This window comes from Arvicola amphibius, chromosome 2, assembly GCF_903992535.2.
Source record: "Arvicola amphibius chromosome 2, mArvAmp1.2, whole genome shotgun sequence".
In the NCBI taxonomy this organism is placed as follows: Eukaryota; Metazoa; Chordata; class Mammalia; order Rodentia; family Cricetidae; genus Arvicola; species Arvicola amphibius.
Genome location: NC_052048.2, coordinates 155,346,311 through 155,370,949, shown reverse-complemented (window position 1 = coordinate 155,370,949; position 24,639 = coordinate 155,346,311). Strand labels below are relative to the sequence as shown.

Sequence of the window (24,639 nt, the reverse complement as noted above, 5' to 3'; positions counted from 1 at the left end):
CTGCTACACAGTGCCACAAGTCTGAATGTCTCAGCTGGTCTTCAATATAGGCTGGAATCCTGAAGAAATAGACTCTCATGCCAGTGAAGGAATGGACGTGCTAGCAAAGCGAGGGCAAGCAGGCAAAGAGCAAAATCTTCCTCCTTCTATGCCTTTATACAGACTTCCAGCAGACGGTGTGGCCAAGGATAAAACTGTCTCCCTGACTCAAGGTCTGAATTAAAATCATATGTCTTTTCTGGCTTGTTCAGTCCAGATATAGTTAAGTTGACAAAATAGACATCACAACAAGTGCCTTCTCCAAAGAAGACTTAAAAGTAGGCATCACGAGAAGTTCTTCAACATTACTAATTATCAGGGAAACAAAAATCAAAGCCACAATGAACTGATGTCTCATGCCTTTTAAGAAGAGCTGTTATCCAAAAGCACAGACAGTCATGTTGATGAGGACATAAAGAAATTGGAGACTTGTACACTACTAGTGGGAGTGAGAAATGAAACAGCCTCTGTGGAAAATGTGGTAGATGTTCCTCAGAAAAATTCAAGCTAGAAGTACACATGATCGTATTATGCTACTTCTGAGTACGTGTCCACCAGAAATGAAATGAGGATCTTGCTGAGATACGTGCATAGCCACCTTCTTCACTGCAGCATAACATATAACAGTCAAGAAACAGGAACAAACAATAGCCATCAGCTGATGAACTAAAACAATTGGCATATAGCAGGATTTGATCTTACGGAAAAGGAAATCCTGCCATGTGTAATGCATGCTTCTCCAAAGAGCTGTGGGGAGGACATGATTCTAAGTGAAACAAGCCTGCCATAGACATACAATTACTACCTGATCCAACTTAAAATGTGTTATTCAAATTTTGTATAACTGAGAAATTTACTTGAAAGGAGAAAATTAATTTAAAAGGAGAAAAATTTCTTTGGGCTAATGAGTGTAAAGATCTCAGTCCATGGCTGTTGACTGCAATTTGGGGGGCTGCGGTGAGGTGGAACTGTGTGCTGGGGAACACATAGAGCAAAGGTGTTTACCTACACCCTCTTTAAGGACACACTGCCAAGACCTGACTTAATGCCCTGGACTCCAAGTCTCCAGCACCTTACAGTGTTATGGGCTGCTGAGCTGACCTTCAGTGTCTGGGCTGCTAGAGACCTTTCAGACCTAAACCGTAACATGAGGTATCTAAAATAGGTGATCATAGAAACATGGAACACAGTGGGGACTGACAGAGGCAGGGGAGATGGGAGTTGCACGTAGACTTTGAATACTTGAAGCTGACTCCAAATCCTACTGGGATATTTATTATTGTTGTTATTGTTGCTGTTGTAAAAAAAAAACAACATAAGGTCTAACCTCTTCAATGATTTGCATTTGGTGGTGTATGTCTTTAATCCAAACACTCAGGAGGCAGGCAACTCTCTGAGTTCAAAGCCAGTCTGATCTACAGGACAGCCTGAGATACAAAACAAACAAACAAAAAATTATTTGCATTTTAGAGAGATTTTGCTCCTTAATTTTTAAAAAGTATTAATTCTTTGAGAAATTTATATAGTGAGTAATTTCTAGAAATGTGCTGTATAAAAGAGCATCTGCATTTAACAGTACAGTATGGTAGGCAGAGAATGCTTATTTGTTTTCCGACTGCTCAGACCTGAATAATCACACAGATAGTATATTAATTACAACACTGTTTGACAAATGGCTCAATTGTATTTCTAGCTAGCTCTTATAACTTAAATTAACCCATGTTATTAATTGAGGCTGTGGCTTACTGGAAGGATCTGGTGTCTGTCTCCTTCAGCAGCTACATTGCATCCCCTTGACTCCACGTACTTTCTCTGTATATCTCTGTTCAGATTTCCCACCTGGCTTTAGTCTGCTAAGCCATTGGCCAAAACAGCTTTATTCATTAATGAATGGTAATAAACCATATTTACACTATACAGAGGGGCATCCCACATCACAGTATTGTACACTTCAAGTTTTAAGAGTGCTGGGCATGGTGGCACATATCTTTAATCCCAGCACTTGAGCGGCAGAGGCAGGTGGTTAAAAATAGCCTGGTCTCAAAGAGCAAACAACAGGACAGCCAGGGCTGCATGGAGAAACCTTGTCTCAAAAAAAAAAAAACCCAAAACAAAAGCCCATAGATAGATAGATAGATAGATAGATAGATAGATAGATAGATAGATAGAGACAAAAAGGATATAAAGTTGGGGAGATGAGGGGTGAAGTAGTTTTTCAAAGAGTTAAAAGAAGCTGGAATTGATCAAATGATCAAAACACATTGTATGGATTTCCCAAAGGATTAATAATATTTTTAATTTAAGATGTAATCCCCCAATATAAAAATTGTAATAGGGAAAAATCTCATGTTATCTTCTTACCATAATAGGAATAAAACCCCAGTAGGGTTTAGAGTTAGCTTCTTATATGCAGAATCTGCTTGACTAGGGAAGAGTTCATTTTCCTAAGGCATTCAGGTTCTGCTTCAGTGGAAAGTGAGTTAATCTTAAAGATGCAGAAGGAGTGAACATCTATGTGTGTCATGTTGAATTTTGTTTGTCAACTTGACACAATATAGAATCACCTGGGAAGAATGTCTCAATGAGAGATAATCATTATTGTGGTATCCTGTGGTCATATTCACGAGAGATTGTCTTGATTACATTAATTGGAAAAAGAAGGCCTGCCCATTATGTGCCCACCAATCCCTAGGCAGGAGATCCTGTACTCTATACAGTGCAGAACACAAAAACACGAAAAGCATGCACACATTCATTCTCTGCTATATTGGCTGTGAATATGAAGGCTGCTTTAAATTTCTTCCTTGATATCCCTACAATGATAGACTGCAACTTAGAATGGCAAGCCAAATGAAGCCTCTCTGAGTTGCTTTCTGCCAGGCTATTTTATCATAGCAATGGGAATGAAAGTAAGACAAAGTGTTTGTATAAAATGAGGTTATTTCCTGGAAAAGATGTTTCACTTTCTACTTTCTTTCTTTCTTTTTTGATTTTTGAGACAGGGATTCTCTGTAGCTTTGGAGCCTGTCCTGGAACTAACTCTTCTAGACCAGGCTGGCCTTGGACTCCAGAGCTCTGCCTGCCTCTGCCTTCCAAGTGCTGGGATTAAAGGCGTGTACCACCACTGTCTGGTTCTACTTTCTAATACACCTTTTCTGTAAACAACATACCACCTTGTTTATATTTATAGCTACAAATCACTTATGATTTGATAAAACATTTTTCCCAGTTCCTTTTTTTTTTTTTTTTTTTTTTTTTTTTTCTGGCACTGGGGAGTGTGGCACTGAGATACATGGCAAGCCCTTTGTTTACTTTTTATTCAGAGACAGGGTTTCACTAAGTTGCCCAAGCTGATTCTGAACTGATATTGTAGCCAAGGATTCCTGCTGCCTCGGCCTCCTGAATAGCAGGGATTACAGACCTGGCTCAATTTCCATATTATCTAATAGAGTTGTGCTTGCACTTACAACTAGGCATGCTATATGTATAAGCCTAAGTGTGGCTAATACATTATACAATGGAGAAATTAAATAACTCATATAAGACCCCTTTCAGAAGTCATAGAATATAGATTTATAAGCTCTGCAAATACATATTACTTTGTGCTTAATTTAGGTACTAACTAGTCTTACATCTGTCATTGTCTGTTTTTTCCATTTGCCACAATTAAAACAAAAAAAGAAACCAAAATTATATCTTTTGAGCAACAATAAAATGTTCCATTATTTTTTTAACTCGTTTATTTTTACGAACCTGTCAACTAATTACAGCACAAAGCCCCTACCACACACAATACTAAGATCAAAAGGCACTGAAGAATAGAAAAGTTGGAGGACAGTCAGGATTGTCTAGCATATCTGAGTGACTTTGACTGAGTTTCCTGTGATGTGAAGATATTTTTACGTTATATGCTTATATAAAATCTTTCTAGATTTCTTTTCTAGGTTATAAGCTAAGTAATGGTCTCTAGTAATTTTATACACTGTTAATCTTTCGCAGTCAGGCAATCTACATGAATAATAAAACGAACGAACTGCAAAACAAAAATCTACACAACAAAGCAACTCCCAGTTCTCAGTCAGGGGACCGGCTACACCCGCAGGAAGCGCTGGGCGGACCTCCGACATCCCAGCATTCCTCGCGCTGCCCCATAGCTCTTCCTGGCTAGTCTCTATGGTTGCGCCGGCGTGGGCCGTCTCGGCGCCTGGCGAGTACTGAGGCTCCCAACTCTGCGGCGGCTCTGAACGCGGTGCAGCTCGGTGCGGCGCGATGTCCGAGAAGAAGCAGCCTGTCGACCTGGGTCTCCTGGAAGAGGACGACGAGTTCGAGGAGTTTCCCGCGGAAGGTAACTGCCAGGCTTCGCGCTGGGCCCCGGCCTCGAGTGGGGCGGCGGCGGCGGACCTGCTCGCTGGGCCGGGGCGCTGGGCCGGGGCGGCCTCCGGGTGTGCAGGCCTCGGGGTTCCGGGGCCCCGGGGCGTCGCTTACGGTGCCCAGGCCTCTGTGTCTCGGCACCGAGAGGCCCAGGTGCAGCCGGGCCCCACGCGGTCGCGTGTGTGGCCTTCTATCTCCAGCCCGGGACACTTTCGCTTCGGCGTCACAGCCTCCCTTTGGTTGTAAACTTCTCCAAAATTCCACAGTTGTCCCAAGGCTGCAGTGCTGCCTACTCCGAGGACCGTGGAATGAGCCCTGCGAAGTAGGAAGGCAGAGTCTTGTGGTGTACTCGGTACAAATTTTGCCTTAGCGTCCGCATTCTAAATTAACTTCAAAACTAGAGGTGCTTCCCTCTTCTCGTTGTAGGTGTAATACAGCTAATGTTGGAACAGGTTGCTATGATCTTGGGAATGTAAGTCCACACTTTATTAGCACAGTTCCATTGCCACAGCTATAATTGCTGTATCTATTCACGTAAGGAAACTGAAGTTTGGAACAATCGAGAAACAGGCCCAGTGTCAACACTATGGAAACGTGGAAGCTGAAATAGGGACGCTCTGTTCACACCAAAGCCCATGCTTTGGGTGTTGAAACTGTTACCCTTCTGTTTGCTAGATCTCTTTGCCCCCGTACGTTTTCGGAATTGGCTGATTGTTTGGAGTACGATTCCCAAATATTTACCTTGTTTTAGAAAGTGAGTTTCTGGTGCCTTTCTGAAGAAAATTGTGGTCAGTTGTGCACATATGGGGCGTCGAGCAATTATCACCTGACAAAAATTGTACAAGTTGCTCCATCATGATCTCATGCTCCATAAAAGCACATCCCTGAAACATTTAGTCTGTTTACTTAGGATGCCGTGTTTTAATTTTTGTGGAAGAGAGCATTAGTGTGCATATTACACAGCCTCATAAACCAATTCAGAGCACATTTCCTTCCAGTTAGGAGTCTACAATATACTGTGGTATAGTTTACCTTGTTCTGGTAATTAATTTAGCTTTTCAATCTGGTGTTTTGTTTTCAGGGTCATTAATAATCCTCTAACAGAGCTTGGTGATAGAATTAGTTAAGTGAGGGCAGGATCCAATTCCCTCCAACTACTTACTTCAGGTGGCCTTTCTTCCTTATTCCATACAGCTACACTGTTAGAATTTTGATTTACATTGTCTAGTCTAACGTCCCATTCTGAAGCATTAGAAATTGACATATTAAAAAACAGATCCTTGCCATTAAATGTCCAACTCAAGACCAATATTCCCAGACAAATTTTATCCCTTACATTTAGTGTATGTACCTATTTATAACAACTAGTTGAGAACTGGCTAAAGGATTTGAGAGGTAGCTGTCTCCTTATGATGTACTAGATTCTTTACAGCACTTTCGTCAACTTGTGTAGTGTGTGTCCATCAGAGCCCACTTGTGAGCAGTAGTCTGCTCAGTGGTCACAGTTGGATTGTGTTTAGACACTTCAGTAAAGCTTCTAAAGATAATAGGATGTGCAAGAGACTTCTGCCAGCATACACACCATGTTATTTATTGCTCTTAGGAATTTGTTGTCTCTGGATGTATAGAATCTAGTTTAAGTTATCTTTACATTTAGAATGAGAAATAATTTGAAATGCATTTGTTATGGAAGTGTATGCTTTTCTAGTTATCAGTTAAATAGCCTTTCCTTACTTTTCATTAGGGAGATTTTGCTGTATATAAAGTTATCCCACTGGTGAAACCACTAAATATTTACAAATGAAAACTTTTGATTACAAATTAAAAGGAAAAATAAACCTGTAAAAAAATCACTGAAGAGCTTTTATTTGTTTCGTTGAGAGTAAACATGATATTTCATATTTTTGTGTCGTCATGGTATAGATTTTCTGTCGATGTTAGGTGTGCATGGAGCACGAGTCTTCGTTGGCATTCACATTGTTCAGGAGAACATTAGAAACACCTATTAGAATTTGGGGGTTTGGATTTTCTCTTCAGTTATGAGTACCCTGCTTTGTGTTCAAGTACTTTCCCTTTTGAAGATATATTTGTCCATGTGGTCGCCTTTGTGACAAACACGCCTCCTACAGACGCCCTACTGGAATAAATGAGCACGTCTCTTTTTAATCCAGTCTGGAATTATCTCTGCCATCTGTAGGGCATTTTACTTCTGAGAACTTTGTCAGTCTGAGAGTTCTGTAGTGGGGCTGACTACTCTCGGTAGGTTAACTTGTGTGTGGACTGTACACAGTAGAGCCTGTCACAGATAAGTCATTGAATTATGTATTCATGGTTTGTTGGGAGTGTTGTTGCTACAGCTCCTCCCAGATAAGAACCTACTGGATGGGATTTCAATGTAGTGATCTTAAAGAAAGGTAAATTTTATTTTAAAAAGAAAAGTTAATGACTGTATGGAGGCCTCATTGTTCCGGTGTGAAGTATAACATCTGGAGTGAGTCTCTGAAGGTACAAAGGAACAAATGTTCCATTTATCCCCCCCAGTTCCCTTGTTTAGTCTGAATCTGTTAAATTGGCAATTCCTTACAATTATTCTAATTGGTGGGTATGTACTATAATGGCCATTAAGTAGGAGCTGTTACAAAGTCATGTTTAGAATCTTTGTGGAATGCAATCTACACGATTTCTAGTTGTTTATGCTAAGTGAGAATAGACTTTATAAGAAAGCCATTCAAATTCAAAATTCTGGTAAGACTGGTTTTAATATATTTCTGGAGGCCTTCACAAGGTTACAGTTTTAAACCCAGCTAACAACTTTGTCTACAGAACATTTCAAATTTCATCCATCATGCACTTAGGTTGAAGGTTATAGAATGAGTTATAAAATTGAAGTTGTTGTATGATTGAGACTTCTAACTACTTTTTCCTTGTCAGACAGATATGGAAAGGATTTTAAAGTATTTTAATTTCTTTTTACTGACATTTAGAAGTGGATAGTGAAAGAAGGAAGAAGCAGTGGTTGTTCAGATTATTTTATTTATTCTCTTTTTTCCTTTTCCAGAACTAAGATATTTTGTCTTGCTTTTTTAGAATATTTAAGTGAAATTGAGTTTACCTCAAAGAGCAGTAGGGTTTGCAAGAGTTCTGCTATGTTAACTATTGTTTAATTTTTCTATGATCAGTGATACTCATGTATATACTGAAATATTAGCAATACACAACTACCCACCTCTTCATCCTATCCTATTAAATTCCTGGGTAAGACCTTGGTATTTGGTAGAGAATGGTGAGAATCTGCTGAGTCAGGGAGTGGGCTGGTGATCCCTGAAGCTGCTGCTGAGTAACTAAGGCCCTCTCACTGGTGTCTGACAAAGTAAGGCATCCTGTAGAGGTCTCCATATCTGGTGCGTGTTTTAGTGTGTCACATTCACATGACTTGCAGAGGTAAAAATGGCCGGCATTTTGTGAGTGGGAGCCAAGGAATTTAAATTAACATAGATGTATTTAAGAAAGACTTGTCATAAGAACAGTACCATTAAAATATTATGAACATTGGATACTAACTACACTAAAGATACTATCAGAAAGATTTTTTTAGATGAATATCGGAGGAAGACAGAACCATTGTTGACTACTATCCATACTCTGCGAGTTGGTTTATGTCGTACCAAAGGGGACTTTGCTGATAACAGTTATTAAATACAATGTAGTCATATAAACAAAATCACCCAACATTTAAGTTAGTCATATGGTATTGGTATGAAATAAAAGTTTGTGTCACTGAAGCTGTAAAAGAAGATAACTAATCTACATGGGAAGGTACCTACTGAATGTCTGTTTTTAGAAATTGTATTCAAGGAAGTAAATTTTTTTTAGAAATTGTATTCAAGGAAGTAAATTTTTTTTGGTTTTTCGAGACAGGGTTTCTTCTGGAGACTGGTTTCTTTTGGAGACTGTCCTGGAACTAGCTCTTGTAACCCAGGTTGGCCTCGAACTCACAGAGATCCGCCTGCCTCTGCCTCCCGAGTGCTGGGATTAAAGGCGTGCGCCACCACCGCCCGGCTCAAGGAAGTAAATTTTTGAATTGCAATTAATAGCTGTTTGTGGGGAGGGACATTATAAACCATGTACATGTTAATTCCAATCCCCAAGCCTTTAATGCATTTATATGCTTATTTTCTCATTTATTTATATTACTGTGTGCAGATGGACTCTTAATTCAATGGATTATAATTTATTACTTTTATTATTAACCTCTGGTGGTCCCACAGTTGAATATGGAAAACTCCTTCAAGCTTGTTTTTGTGTGATTTTTGACACGTCCCTATCGTTTTCCCTGATTTTGCTAGCATTTGACACAGATATTTGAAGCTAGTCTTGTATTTTCCTACTTTGTTTGGAATGGAGAACAGAATCTTGATTCCATTTATGATACTGCTTTTAGGGTGTTATTGCTCTCAGTGAAAGGGAACTAGAGAACATGCAGTGTGTGTGTCTGTGTCTGTGTGTGTAAAACATCAAGTTCACATAGATCTCTCCACTTGGAATTCAGAACCACAGGTTCCTTACTGCTTTTCTTCCTTTTCAGCATTTATAACTTCTCTAGTAACTCAACACCCATCTACCATATCTTAAATGTGTTGTCTATTTATCCTCTTTTCTGCTGGCCTGTTCTGCCCACCTTATTTGGGCTTAGCATTCTATATGCCAGGGTACTCTCTCCCCTCCTCACTCTAGTATAGAGGGCTCCTTCATTCTCTCCAGGCTGTGGCACACCAACCACGTCTTGCCCCATCAGACAGATGTTGTCTTTCATTAGCTTGGCACCTCATCCAAATCCAGGTGCACTTTAAATGTAAACATATTCTCAAATTTTCTTTGAGAAGAGTTGTGTGTGTGTGTGTGTGTGTGTGTGTGTGTGTGTGACCATTTACAACTTGCAGTAGGTATTAAACATTTTAGTTCTTGTCAGTCTGATGGATGGAGCTAAGATTGTATCATTTTTATTATGGGTCACTTTCATTTTGTGTGTGTATGTGTTTGTGCGTATTGTGGTATGTACATATGTACATGTTCATGTGTGTATATACATATGGAGGCCTGAAGTTAATGTCAGAGGCTGCTTTCTCCATCTTATGTTTGAAGCCGGGTTTATCAGGTAACCCAGAACTGACAAGTTTGACAAGGCTAGGTGGCTGGCAAGCCCTCAGGATCTTTGCATGCCACCACACCCAGCTTTCCACATGGGTACTGAGGAGCCAGATTTAGGTTTGGATGGTTGCACCACAGGTATTTTACCCAACTGAGCTATCTCCTAGTCTCTTCTTTTCTGTTGATTTGAGTGTGTCTAACCACTATACCTTTTTTTGAATTGCTAGCCTTCATTCTTAGTTTCTTTGCCTATGATTTATTTTTTTTTAGTGTGAAAGATTTTCCTAATTGTATTAGCTTGCTTGAACTACCAGAAGAAAATACTATAGATTGAATGGCTTAAACAATAAACATATTATTTTCTCACTCAGTCTGGTGAGACAGTGTTGACAGTTTCATCCTGGTCAGGTCAGCTCCTTCTCTTTTTTTTTGTACTGTAACCATGTTAGGAGGTTCACACCTTCATGACCTCATTCAGCCCGAATTATCCCCCAGCCCCATGCTATTTATATTATTAATATAAATTTTAAAGACACACAAGAAGTATATCTGTATATATAGCATACTTTGCATATACATAGCATACGTTGTTTACAGGTGTGTGAAAATAAAAATGAGTAATCCCCATGGAAGTCAGAGCTAAGACTTGTAAACCAGAATGTTAGACAGTACAAACAAATTCTTTGTCTTTGAGTACTTGATTAGCTATTGCAGTGCTTGTGTAGGGAGCAGACAACAAGCAATTGTAATTCTCAGTGTTTAACATTACTGTTGTTAAGCTTTGCTCATTGAAAGATGAATTATGAAAACATTAAAGGGGAAATAAAAGTTGCAAAAGTTTGATCTTTTTTTGAAGTGTATCTTTATCTAATTTGGTAGCTGTGGTATTGTCTTTATTTTGGAAAAGGTTTCTCTACTTAGACTTCTTACCTCCTTTCATAGTTAGCATGTAACAAATGATTTATTCAATATGTGTATGGGTGTGTGTGTGTATAAACCTGATACTGAAGGATGGAGAGAGAAAATTTCTTTAGTTGCCATTGCCAATCCTAAATGCTCCTATGCTTCCCATAGTCTCTTTTACTGTTCATAATAGCTCTATGAGTTGTAGAGTTTTTACTGAGGACTTAGCAAAATAATAATAATAGTAACAACAACCAGGGTCACATTTAGTAGACACTGCACTGAAACAGAATTCACTCTATGCAGAATCTCTGTTTGAATGTGGTAAGGAATATATATAAATGCTGATAAATTAGGACCAGTGGCTTTGTCACCAAGTAGAGTACTTTAGTCTAGGGAAATGCCTATCCCAGGGAAAGAATCACTAAGACTTACTTTCTCCCCTGGATTCTTCATACACATAGCCCTGATTAAACTTGGACAATTTGATACAGTCTTTATTATCTGTTGGGCTTCTAGGTGAGATTTCTGTTTCCTTCTTCTGTAGGGGGTGCGTGTGTGTGTGTGTGTGTGTGTGTGTGTTGGGATATTAGAACACAACTAATCATAAAGTTCAACAACAGTTCAAAAAAAGGAAGTTATTTCCATGCATTTAAAACATGTGTTAGCACCATTGGAACAGATACTTTAAGAGATGGAAATGGTGTGAACATTTTCTTCAGTGGCTAAGAGAACCCCTTGCCGAGGACCCAGGTTCAGTTCCTAGCACCCACATGCAGCTCACAACCACCTGTATGTAGCTCCAGTTCCCCCGGGGGTCTGGCCCCTCTTATGACACCAGACATTCACGTTGTGTATATACATGCAGGGAGAATATTCATATACATGATTGCATTAATCTTTTTAAAAGAGATTGAAATATAGAGAGGGGTAAGTAAATGCTTGGTGGTAAATATACATGTGTATGTATTATGAGCTAGAACTGGTGGGGTAGGTGAAGGCATTTGCTCTGCAGGTTTGAGTTGGAGCCTGTTTTAAGGTGGGATGAGAGATGGATTCCAGCAAGTTGTCCTAAGTTGTCTTCTGGCCTCCACCTAACATGGCATGTTTGTTTGCTCCCCTCCCCCCAATAATTTTTTAAAGCTAGGATTTGTATACACCGGTAGCTAGAGACTTATCTTGGGAATCTTTAAGGCATAACTCTTTTGGACTTAATTCTTAAGTAGATTTTAAGTTGTTGGGGGTTGGGTTGGTTTTTAAATTGTTATTTGCTTATTTTGCTTTTGAGAGTGCATGTGGGTTTTGTATGGGCAGTAATCTATTGGGAAATAGTAAACCAGCAGAATTAATTTACAAAAGTAGAGACCAAAGTCAGGTAGACCAAGTAGTAAATTTTGTTGAAATAACTCAGGTAAGAAGGGTTTCGTGGGTTAGTAGTGAAGTGGGATGATAGTGCCTGAATAACAGGAAGACAAATTGATTGACTTTGGACTGCTTGTTATATATGGGGTGCTAGGAATACTAGGACATGAGAGGTTTTGGTTTTGCACTTTGAGTCCAGGAAATGGATGATCGTGCTCAGGTTGGATAGTGCTGAGCAGTGAGAAGCAGGGTCAAAACAGGGTAAGACTTTAAGTCGTGAGGGCATTTTTAGAGTAATGAATTTCGGCAACTCTATCAAATTAAACAAAATTGAAGGTACTGATTAATAAAAACAATGAAGTGGAAACATTTTGCAAATAATATACAGTTGGTGAAAAGAATTGGGTTTGAATTGGTTTTTTAAAGGATAATTAGGGATAACTATAATGGTTATATAGGTTACTTTGAGCATTAGTTTTAGACTTCGTGCCACAAATAACTGAATGTTCAGTGGCCTGGCAGCACCGCCATTTATGGATTGCCTTTTCCTCTGAAGCTCTCCTTCGACAGCAGTCAAGAGGAAGTGTGCGAGAACAGTGCTGCTTCTTGTCTGCTAAGCGGACATTAGATCTGTGCAGTGCATTAAGATGTGTTTTCATTGATAGCCTTTAGAAAGCAAAGTTCCAGGAGGAACCCATGTACCTGTAAGTCGAGAGTTGCTGTGGCTCCACGCTCACATTGTGTCATAGTTCTGTTTTCGCTCACTTGATAGTAAGTGCAGTTTGGTGTATTTTCATCATGTAATGCTCTACATATGCATGTATGATAAAATTCATTGATAAAATTCAGTTTCATTGTTGAGAAACTCATAGAACATGTTCTTATTGCATTCACAGCTCCCTATTCCTCCCACTAGCTACTTCCAGATCATCCTCCCTCCCCCCATGCTCCAACTTTGTGTTCAGTCTCTCAAAAAAGCCTGCTGAGTTCAATTTGTGCTGCTCAAATATATGCTCACGGTATGAAGACTTCCATTGGAGTGTAGTGTACCTACCAGGAGCCACACCCTTAAAAAACCTGACTTCTCCTCCTCCAGAAGGCATCAACTGGCCATAGTTCCCTAGTTAGGGCTGGAGACCCATGAACCCCTTCATGCTGGAATGCTCACTGACTTGGGTAAGGCTTGTGAAGGCAACCTCACCAGCTGGAGTTCATAGTACAATAGGCTGTCATATCCAGTAGCTGATGTGTCCCTTCAGGCCTTTAAACCTCTGGCTCTTCCAGGCTCTTGGCCCACCCCCTTTATGATGGTCTCTGAGCCTTGGGGAAGGGGCTGTAATACACATGTCCCATTTTTGACTAAGTGCTCCACGGACACTTACTTCCTTCAGTTTGACCAGTTACGAGTTTCAGTGTTAGACCACCCACTGCATGAAGACATTTCTCTGATAAGGTCTGAGAATTGCACAAATATGTGGGTAGAGAGACCCAGGTTTAGAGGGGAGTTTGGTACTCTGCCCATTTAGCGGAATAGTAATAGTAGATTCACCCTTGGGGCTGATACAAAGCATTTATAAACCATGAAAATGCTAAGTAGAATTTTTACTTTTCTCCAAGGGGGCATATTTCATGCCTTTAAGGAATTTGGGGACATATGTTAGAAGATAAGACTATTAAAAAAAAAAACTTTTTTTTTCTTTTTGGTTTTCAAGACCACGCTTTTCTGTAGCTTTTGAATTACTAGAAATTTATTGGGAATCTGTTAGTGGTTATTTCCAATTCTTTTAAAAACATGGTGCTCTCTTTTTAACAGTACACTACTGGAGGCAGATAAATTGATGTAAAAAGCTATAATTACTTAATTGATCACAATTCTCGCAATACATTGAAATTGAAGGTTAAAATGTATATTCATTTATATATTAAAGGACATTGTTAGACATTAATAAGGCATCTGTTTTAGTTAGGGTTTCTATTGCTGTGACGAGACATCTTGACCATGACAACTCTTATGAAGGAAAAGCATTGAATTGGGGTGGCTTACATTTTCAGAGGTAAGGATACTAAGGAATGAGCTGACATGGTAGCTAGCTTGGTCTGTGAGTGACACCATGCCTGACAGCCTGACATGGTAGGAGAAAACCAGCTTCTGTGAGTACTCTTCTGGCCTCCACATGTATCCCATGGCACATGCACCACGCACATAAATTACAAAGGAAACAGCCGTTTTCATGCATCCTCAAGACTTGCCTGTGGTGTTTATTGTCTTCCTTGCTTTATGAGACAGTTTCTTTTTCTCCCACTAAAGCATGAGGTGCCTGTTTAAAGAAGGGAGAGGTAGATGCTTTATTCTTAAGCCAAGTGCTCCTCTTACTCAGTTTGCTACATTAGAAACTGCATCATCCTAAAGAAAAAGACACGTAGGGTAAGAAGTTTGCCTTTTTTAGAGAAGTGTTGGCACTTCATAAAACAAATCACTGACTCAGTCATGTTTCTTGCTGCTGATTTTCTGCAGCATTCGGTTACAAATTAACAAGCTTCTCCCTCACAAAATTAAAAGAGGTAAAACCATCATGGAGACATTTGAATGACACCAAGTAATAACAATATTGAAATCAACATTTTGAATCAAATAATAATTTAGATTAAAAGTTTCTGGAACCCTATAATTTTCGTGTTTCTAAAAAGGCAATTGCTTCAGAAGACAATTAAGGTTTTGCAGTGTTTTTGAAAGACTTCATAAGCTTTCTCCAAAAAGTACTATATTTTTTTTTTTATGTTTTTAACTTGCCTCTTTCCACACATGATCATTTCCTTTTTAGGGACTGGTGCAAATGGAAACCACTCACTTAATAGGAAGTTATTTAGTTGGAAGTGTTTCAGTGCCTTGCAGATTCTGCCATTGTGGTTTTAGTGACATATCACCCCCTTTTTCTCAAAAACTGTTAGGTCTTTGTTCATATTATTGTTTGGCAAATTTTGTTTTTAAACTTTAAACTCCCTTCTTTATAACTTATAAAATTTCCTAAAAGTATATTAACAGATTTTGACATTTCCTATTTCTGTTCTTTACCCAAATAGCCTATTTATGACACGGTTTTAAGACTGGAGGGATGGGGATTGATTCTTAAGTGTCTATCTTTTGGTGACGCACCCTTTCTTCATCTGCTTTTGATTGTGGTGATGATTATTCTCAAGCCAAAAGGGGAATGCAGAGTGATCTTTAAGACCCTTCTAGTTCCAGATATCAGTAGATTTTAAATAGTCATATCTTGACCATTTTATAAAATCTTAAAGTACAAAGCCTAAACTTGTTATAAGCCAGTTTTAATGAAAGAGTTTCTTGGGGGAAACTAGTTAAGTTACTGAATGGCTAGAAAACTCTTAAGTCCGGAGGGAATATGGAGGAGTGAAAGGAATACTTTCCACCAGTGCTCATTTGCTGCATAGGATAATTAATCGAGTTGTTCTGCTACAAGGTTTACAGCCAAGAACCTAGGCTTTTTAAGGTTTTCTTCTATTTTAATTGAAAAATTAAAACCATCACAATGATCTTTGGTGATTTAGAGAAACATCTACTGTCTGAAATGAAGATCTTTAAACATAATTACTTTTTATTATGTGCCTATGTAAGTGTGTGCCACATGCATGTAGGTGCCCACAGAGGATGTCAGATTCCCTGGAGCTGGGGTTTCTGTTGGTTGTGAGTTGTGGGTGCTGGAATCCAAACTTGGGTCTTCTAAAAGAACTATAAGCACTCACTGTTGAGCATGGCTTCAGATTTGATGTTCCTGTTTTAAATAAAATTCGATCTTAGCATCTGTTGCCACTTTGATGTAATAGTTTTCTCTGTTATTAATAATAAAGACAGTGATAGTCCATGAAGGAAATCATCTCACCCATATTGACTTAGTTGAATTAAGGGTAGGGAGAAGATAAATAACTTTAAATATTTAGTTATTAAAACTGGAAAATGCTTTGTGGTGGGGGCACACACCTTTAGTCCCAGCACTTGGGGGCCAGCCTGATCTACAGAGTGAGTTTCAGGACAGCCAGGGCTACACAGAGGAACCCTGTCTCGAAAAACAAACAAACAAACCGGAAAGGATGTGACTGTGGTAGTTGAAGTAGGAAGACTAGCTAAGATGCCTTCCAAATTTCTGTTCTTTTCTGGTTCTTCTTTCCATTTTTACACCAGAAAAATTTAAGTCTATAACTGTAATAAAATGCCCTTGTGGACACTACTGTTGAATATTTTGAATCTATTACATATGTACATAAAAAGCCTAAATTGTACCTTTGTTATTTATTTTCTGAGACTTGTGTTATTTTCTCAACATCGACAGAACAGCTTACAGAAGGAAAATTTTATTCTGACTCACAGATTCAGGGACATGTCAGCCCATCATAGCAGGGAGAGCCTGGCACCTGGTGCATGACATAGGGCTGGTTCACTTGATTGTAATTACAAAAGGTAGAAAACTCCACTGGGCTATCTTCCAAAATCTACCCCTAGTGATGTGCTTGCACCAGCCAGACGTACCCACTAGAAGCTCTGCAGCCTTCAGAATAATGTCACAGGCCACACACAACATTTAAACATAGGTATTTCAAACTCAAGCCGTAAGATTGAAATCTTCATAGTTCCCCCTTTATTGAAAATAGATTTTTTCACATATAATATATCCTGATTATGGTTTCTCCTCCTTCTATTCCTCCCAGTTCCTTCTCACCTCCTGTCTGATCTTTCTGTCTCTAATTAGAAAACATAGACTTCTAAGAGGTAATAATAAAGATAAAACAAAAACTAACACACTGGAATTGGATAAAACAAATAGAAGGAAAGGGTCCAAGAGAAGGAAGAAGAAACAGACATTGGACTCCTGGAAGTCATAATCTGTACTCAGAGGACCTACTGCAGACCTGTGCAGTCCTGTACATGCTGTCTTTCTACTAGATGACTAGTAAGATAAACTGACGGTTAGCGCATTCAGAAAATACCAGTCATTGCTGGCTTCTGGATGGAGGGGAGGGAAATCAGAAATATACAGGATCTGATCTTACCTTTGTGATTAGGATTTTGTTCGTGTTTCATGACCTTGTTCATGTGCTAAGTGCTGTTACTGAATTACAGAGGCAGATATAGTAGATGTTATTTCTAAGGAGATGAGACATATTTTAACTATAGTTATTTGTCCGGGGTGCTGATGTGATATTCAAAATTTCTAGAGGTGGTGTTTTCTGAGGTGGATTTTTGTGCTCATTAGTTTTTTGTCAACTTGACACAAACTAGGAAGAGGGATCCTCCACTGAGAAAATGCCCTTACCATATTGACCTGTAGACAAGCCTCTGGGTCATTTCCTTGATTAGTGAATGATGTGGGAGGGCCCAGCCCACTGTAGTGATGAGGCACCTGAACAAGTAGCCAGTTATAGAAAGTCTCACCTTCTCATTTGTCTTACAGATTCAGAATTAACTTTAACTAGAGTTTACCAAGGTAATAAGTATCTCTTACTGCTTACATTAAGAAACATTTGTTAATTTGTTCTAACTTAGTAATGTTGTCTGTTTGCTTGGCTAAGGTAGCAATGGCTGTGTGTCACCATTTATAATGAGTAAGTCGCCCATCTTTTACTCCATAATTTTAATACTGGTTAGTATCTTTTACTAAGTTGCAATGAAGTTCTGCAAAATGATCATTTCTGATTGTCTTTTTGTTTGTGCTTCTACAAATGGAACTGTAAGGATTATTTATTTTCTGTCCAATATTTGTTGTAGACTGGCTTTTCCCCCCTTATTCAGTATGCTACTCCTTTAAGTTTCTGTTAGTGCTGATGTTCTTTCTGGCATTTAAAATAAATATCTTGTCTAGTGGTTTGCTCGATAAGGATTTGAAATCAACCATTTCTTCAGGAAGCTAGGTAGCTTTTATAATGACGGAATAAATAAACAGTATTTGAATTAAGTTCAGAAGTAAAAGTCAACCAGGTAGTGGGTGGGTTCAGAAGATGGGATAAGCATCAAATGTGTGATCATTTACAAAACCATAAGCAGGCACTCAGAAGATTGTTCTATGGGTTAGGAATTAAGAGTGCTTGCTGTGTGGGCATAAGGGCCTGAGTTTGAATTCTCAACATCCGTAGCAAAGGTTGTTCAAGGCTCCACATGCCTGTATCCCCAGAACTGTGGCGGGACAATTCCTGGGGCTTGCTGGCTGCCAACCCAGCTCCAGGTTCAGAGACAGAGACGTTAATAAGGTGGAGAGTGATGGATTAGAACACCGAATGACCCGGGCTTCTATGCATATGCATGTGCACTCCCACCAGTCACGTGTACCCACACACACCAAAGAAAATTCTAATTTCAAAATATGAAGTATAGAATTGGGAGCTGAGTAAAAATTAAGATATTTAGGGTCATTCTTCATTGTACAGTTTTCACACTAGAAGGATACTCATACATAAGACAAATAACAAACATGAAGGAACTGAGTAGATTTGAATGTTAAAAAATTTTGGTTTTTTCCATTTTTGATACTTTTATTACAGGATTTTTCTATGTAGCTGAAACTGACTTGAAATTCATGAACCTCTGCTTTAGTGCTAGTATTGCAGGTGTGTGTATATTACACACTAGAAAAATTATTTTAAAACAAGTGTGTTAATCTGTAAAAATGTCAGTCAGGTTTATAATGGTATAAGCCTAAGTAGGTGCTTGGGGGCATATGCTCTTGTTTCTGAGACTGGTGCCATCAAAATGAAGAGAGCGGGGGAGGAATTAAAGGGCCATCCCTAGGAGGCTAAATTTTTATCAGGACCTAAAAGAGAAGGAACAGATGAAAAGGGATAGTGTGCATGTGTTGGGGTTTTTAAAATATTTTTTGACATTATAATATAATAAATCATTTTCCCATATTCCTTCCCTCCTCTAATCCTTCCTTTCTTGGCTATCTGTTAAATAAATGGCCTCTTTTCTCTGGCAGTGCTGCTGCTGGTGGTCATGTATGTTCTTAAATACATGCACACAACCTGCACAGGCTGTGTAATGTAATGTAATACATACACATACCTGCACAGTCTGTAATGTCACCTGTCTTACGTTTTCAGGGCTCTTTCCCTGGTGGACACTTCCCTGGGAAACACTATTTTCCCAGCTCTCACCAATCTTAAGTTGCCTGTAGTTTTTTATTTCCAGTTGAGGCTTCATGAGCTTTTCCCCTTTCGTATGAGCATGTCTGTTGATATCATCTTGTTCAGGTTATGTTTAGGCAGCCATGTTGGGGAGACATCACGGGTGTAGCTTCTGATGTTTCTAAGCGAGACAATCTCACAGCAGACTTCTTTTTCCCCTGGCTTTTACAATCTTGTTACTCTTTCTTCTGAAATGATCCCTGAACCTTAGGTGTGTGAATTGTGTTGTAGATGTTGGGGTTCAGTTAGGATGGACAGGGTCACTGCATTTTGATCAGTTGTGTAATAGTCTCCATCTATTGAAAAGCGAAATTTCCATGATGAAGAATAAGAACTTATCTGTGGGTACATGGATAAATATTTAGAATGTAGTTAACAGTTGTGCTGATTTAGTAAAGTGGTAGCTATAGGTACTCCTCCAGCATCCATGACCTCACTACCACTAGTCCTGGGTAGTTGGCTAAATTTGCAATACTAAGTATGCTCCCCCCCCCCCCGTTCAGCAAGCCTTAAGTCCAATTAGAGAATAAATGGTTTTCCATCAAACTATGCATGCCACCACTGCAACATTAGTGTATAGTATAGTATAGTATAGTATAGTATAGTATAGTATAGTACCATGCTGCTCATCGTTGTGGTTCATAGGCACCATAGCTGGGTAGGACTGTTCGTTGCTTTCCTTCGGAAGGCTTGCATGGTGCCTTCTTGTACCATGATATATAGTCCTCAGGCAGGAAATGGGGTCTTTCAGATCTCATCCAGTTCAAAATCTCTGGTCCATGTTTCCCAAATGCATGGTGTCCTTAGCAGTAGGGACTTACTGTGTCTAGTGTGAATGTTTGTTCTAGTTAAAGGGAATAGGAATGAAAGAGCAACTATAGAATTATTTTAGGGGTTAAATAAGCAGAATTTGATGCATGTATAAAAAAGGAATTTTAGGATGATTCCTTTGCATTTTCTTCTTTCGGCCAGTAAGTTGGATCTGTGTCTAGAGTCAGTTATTTGTAGAGTTAGAAGGTGTAAAGGATAGTTTAGCAGTGGAGCTGTATTTGGAAGTAGAGGGCAGGTCGGAGATGCAGTTCCTAATTCAGGCATTCCATGAGGTAGTGTTCAGAGGTGTAAAGGAAAGGAAATTTGGGGTAACTTATATTTCATTGTATGCCTCTTTCTGACTGACTAACTAAATATTTGCTTGTAATGAAGCTATCTAATTGATTAGTCTTTTGCTTGACTACTGAGTTGCTTTAGAGCTTGTGCTGTTAGTATTATTTTAGCAGTAGATATTTTTGTAAGTGTGTGTATGCACACATACATATGGATATATATACACGTGTGCAGAGGCCAGAGGTGAATGTCAGCAGTCTTTCTCTTAACTCCATCAACTCTCACTGAAGCAGCAACTCACAGGACCTTTTTCCATGTCAGGCAGCTGCCCCCGTGGGTACTGGGAATCTGAACCCAGTTCCTTACACTTGCACACTTTATTGAGCAAAATCTCCAACCCCTCTATAGATATTAACCCTCTACAAGAATGTCTAGAGATATTTACACATGTGTTTTTCTGGTTCTGAGGAAAACTGAAATCTAGCTATCTAAGTCTGTCCTTTAAAGCCAAAGAAGGGAGGAAAAAGAAAAGAAAGTATTAAGTAGAACAGCACCACTCGCCCCTGTGCGTATTTATGTTTTCCTTCTGTAAAAGGGACTTCCTGACACGCACCTATAATCTCAGTAGTTGGAATATGGAGGCAGGAGGATCAATAATGTAAGGCCATCCTCCCACACAGTGAGTTTAACACCAGTCTTGATTTGTATGAAATCCTGTCTTTAAAAAAAAAAAAAAAAAAAAAAAAAACTTGTAAATTTTATGTTGCTTTTTATTTACTGACATTTAGTGGTGGGTTATAATTTGAATTGGTTTCCTTTTGGTTCTTTGAGAATTCTGTTCAGTGTCTTTTAATCATAATTCACTTCTTCCCCAAAATTCCTCCCAGATCCTGCTCCCTTCCCTACCCACTCCCAACTTTGTGTCTTTTAACCCCCAATCCATCAAGTCCAGTCTGTGCTTCCCATATATTCTGAATGTGTGGCCTTCCCCTGGAGCCTGATCCACTTACTGTCGGGTCTTAAAGAAAAACTGAGTCTTGCTGTCAGAGCAGCTCTCAGTTGCCAGTAGTTCCCTAGCTAGGCGTAGGAACTTGGTCCACATCTCCTCTCCATGCTGGGATTTGAGCTTGCATGAGGCTGCTGTGTGCTGACAAAATCATTGTGTGTACCTGACCTGTTGAGCATGGAGAAAATTAGAACAAGATAGCAAAAGATTAGAGATTTGTAGAGGAAGATTACAATTTTTCTTAGGTAAAGTATTAGCTGTTTTGTGAGTTGTGAGGATATTTAATGGCAAATTCTCTGAAGTTTTTATCCTTTTGGAAATAATGTATGAGAAATACTTAGGCATCTGTTTCCATTTTTAGACTGGGCTGGCTTAGATGAAGATGAAGATGCACATGTCTGGGAGGATAATTGGGATGATGACAATGTAGAAGATGACTTCTCCAATCAGTTACGGTAGGTTTTCAGCCAGATTTTTATTAAAGATCAATATTAATTTTAAGCATGGAATGTACAGTGTACATAGATAGCTGTCCTCTTAGAACTTTCGAGATGATTTTTTCATTATGTAAAATAAGACATTTCCTTCACCCTTTGGATTTCTAAACAGGAGTATTTCAGAATAATGCATACACCTTTTGTTCCTTCTAAAAAGGTAGTTAAATAAAAGCATATTTGCTCTTTTTCATGAACTTGATCCTGTCAACATTTATTTTCAGCCAGTATTGATAACTGGGCCGAAATTAGAATCATAAATCTAATTGGAGAACTCAATTAGTGATCTTCAAATTTGGAGATTGGAGTTATATAGTGGTCTATAAAATCACCCAAGTTGCTTATTCTGAATATTTCATATAAATGTTATTATATAAGATATGTCCTTGTGTATCCACATTCTTTCTCTTAGCATAATCTTTCCCAAATTCAAAAATAATGGTAGTGTATAGAAGTACATTATTCTTTTTCATAACCCAATAATTCTTTAATGTATGATATATCATATTTTATGTATTTGTCAGTTTATGGACATTTCTACTTTTTATATGCTGTATATGCCGCACACTTACCCATATAGTGTGCAGCTATGAACATGCATGTGCATGTATTTTCAGGTTTCGAGGACTATGAAGTAACATTTCTGGGTTGTATGGTAATTTTATGTTTTAACATTTTGAAGAACTGTCAGACTTGTCTGTAGTCACTGAAAAGGTTTCCCAGTAGCGGTGGTCAAATATAATATTGTTCGTTTATTGTTTTTATGTAGCCATCTATAAGTGAAAGCCATGAAGCACAGTCTCCTTGTAACTTCAGCTTTCATTTCCCAGTGTGCTTTTTGACCACACATATTTTTGGGGTGAGGGAAGTCTATTCAAGTCCTCTTTTTGTTGTTAAATTGTGAGACCTACTTTGCATATTGGTATGAAAACCTTGTTAAGGTATTCTGCTAGGTTGTCTTTTTTTACTTTGTTAATTGCAAAATTTTAAATTTTGGTGATCAAGTTTGTTTGTTTATTGTTACTTACCCTTTGGGTATCAGATTTAGAAACTCATTACCAAATTCCAGATAAGGGAGGTTTATTCATGTGTCTTTGGAAGAATTTTATAGCTTAGCTCTTTTAGCTTGATTGAAAATTTTTTTTTTTTTTTTCGAGACAGAGTTTCTCTGTGGCTTTGGAGCCTGTCCTGGAACTAGCTCTTGTAGACCAGGCTGGTCTCGAACTCACAGAGATCCGCCTCACTCTCTGCCTCCCCGAGTGCTGGGATTAAAGGCGTGCGCCACCACCGCCCGGCGCTTGATTGAATTTTTGCATGTAATGTGGGTACAGCTCACTTTTACATGTGAGCACCCAGGTTTCCCAGCACCATTTGTTAAACAGCGGCCAGTTTCCTCCCTGCATATAGCAGTATTGTATCATTTTGATACTGGTCTTTGTAGATCTTGAATTTTCTTTTTTTTTTTTTTGGTTTTTCGAGACAGGGTTTCTCTGCAGCTTTTTTAGAGCCTGTCCTGGAACTAGCTCTTGTAGACCAGGATGGCCTCGAACTCACAGAGATCCGCCTGACTCTGCCTCCCGAGTGCTGGGATTACCACCGCCCGGCTTTGAATTTTCTTAGAGTAGAAGTATCTAAAGATACGGCTGAAAGTAGTGTGCCCACTCTGCATGCATGGGGCGCTGATTCAGTCCTTATCTCCACCTAAACAAACAGAGCAACAGAAATTTATGTTGAGGGGTTGGGAAGATGGTACACGCTGGTGTAGGCACTTGTTCCTCTTGAGGTGAATTTCTAGCACCCACATGGTGGCTTACAACCATTCAGCGCTCTTCTGACTTCTGTGGGCAGTAAGCACACAGGCAGGACACACATGCATGTAGGCAAAAGCATTCATACACATAAATCTAAATATTTGTGCTATATTGAAATATACATTAGAAATAGGACATTAGTATAATATTTGTAAGGTTCTTGTAGAATAGTAGAAAAGTCTCATTCTATAAGTAGGTTCATAAATGAGAAAATTAATGAAAATTACAAGTAATGAGAGAACAAACAATTTTATAATTACTATATTGATACCAAATTGCCTTCTTATGGTTTCATTTTAGAGACTAAAATAAATTTGGTAATGTTCTAAGTTAGTGACCCAATCTTAATTGATTTATTCTATTCTGTCTTAAAAACAGCTGTGTCTTTGAGTTCTCAGAGGGAATGCTAATACTGCCCTTGTCTTGTGTTTCAGCGCTGAACTCGAGAAGCATGGGTACAAGATGGAAACATCATAGCATCCAGGAAGCAAGAACTTCCACATGGACTGTGGGCTAAATTCTAGGACAGGGAGCAAGGAAGCGATACTTTAAAGTTATTTCATTATCTGCTTGGATTTATTTTTGTTTTTATAACAAAACAAATAAATGTTTTGATCTAATCTTTTTGGTTCAGATGTCTTGATCTTTTGCCTCTGTTTCTTTATATTCATGGTTTTCAAAAGATATATTAACACGCTAAAAGTCCACATTATAAAATTTTTAATATTAATTGAGGCTCAAACAGATGTTGCGATTCATCAGATCTCCAGCTCAGCACCTTTCTTGAGTCACATCAATGAAATCTCAGTCCAGTTTTACAAGATACTTCTTTTACATCACCTTAAACTTTAATGTCTTCTGTCTTTTGATAGTGTAGGCAACATTACTAATATTTATTTATAAGGGAGGGCCTTCAAAACCTGTGGTTTTAGAATATTAATCATTTTAGATCTCTGTAATTTACTTAGTTCTGAGTCAGCAATCTTATTAGTGGTTGGTAGAGTCCATTGGCTATTTGGTCACAGTTCTAAGAATAATATTTCTGTTACAATTGGGAAAGTGGGCCCAGGATACTTTAGCAACGTGGGTATATTCTCAGCTACTGCATAATTCATGTCACACAACAGAGTTTCTGGAAAATTACTACTGTTGCTATGCCTACTGTTTGGGAGATTTAATTTGGTGTATACAGGACTCATTGGAACTGGTA

At 38.7% G+C, this 24,639-nt stretch overlaps 1 long non-coding RNA gene across 1 annotated transcript; it reads left to right on the top strand.

Annotated features, from left to right (window-relative positions):
• Positions 1-4,196: 4,196 nt before the first annotated feature.
• LOC119808286 lies at positions 4,197-24,049 on the top strand. Its single transcript, XR_005284415.2, has 3 exons — positions 4,197-4,384; positions 21,486-21,579; positions 23,864-24,049. It is a non-coding gene; the product is annotated as an uncharacterized LOC119808286 (long non-coding RNA).
• The last annotated feature ends 590 nt before the right edge of the window (positions 24,050-24,639 follow it).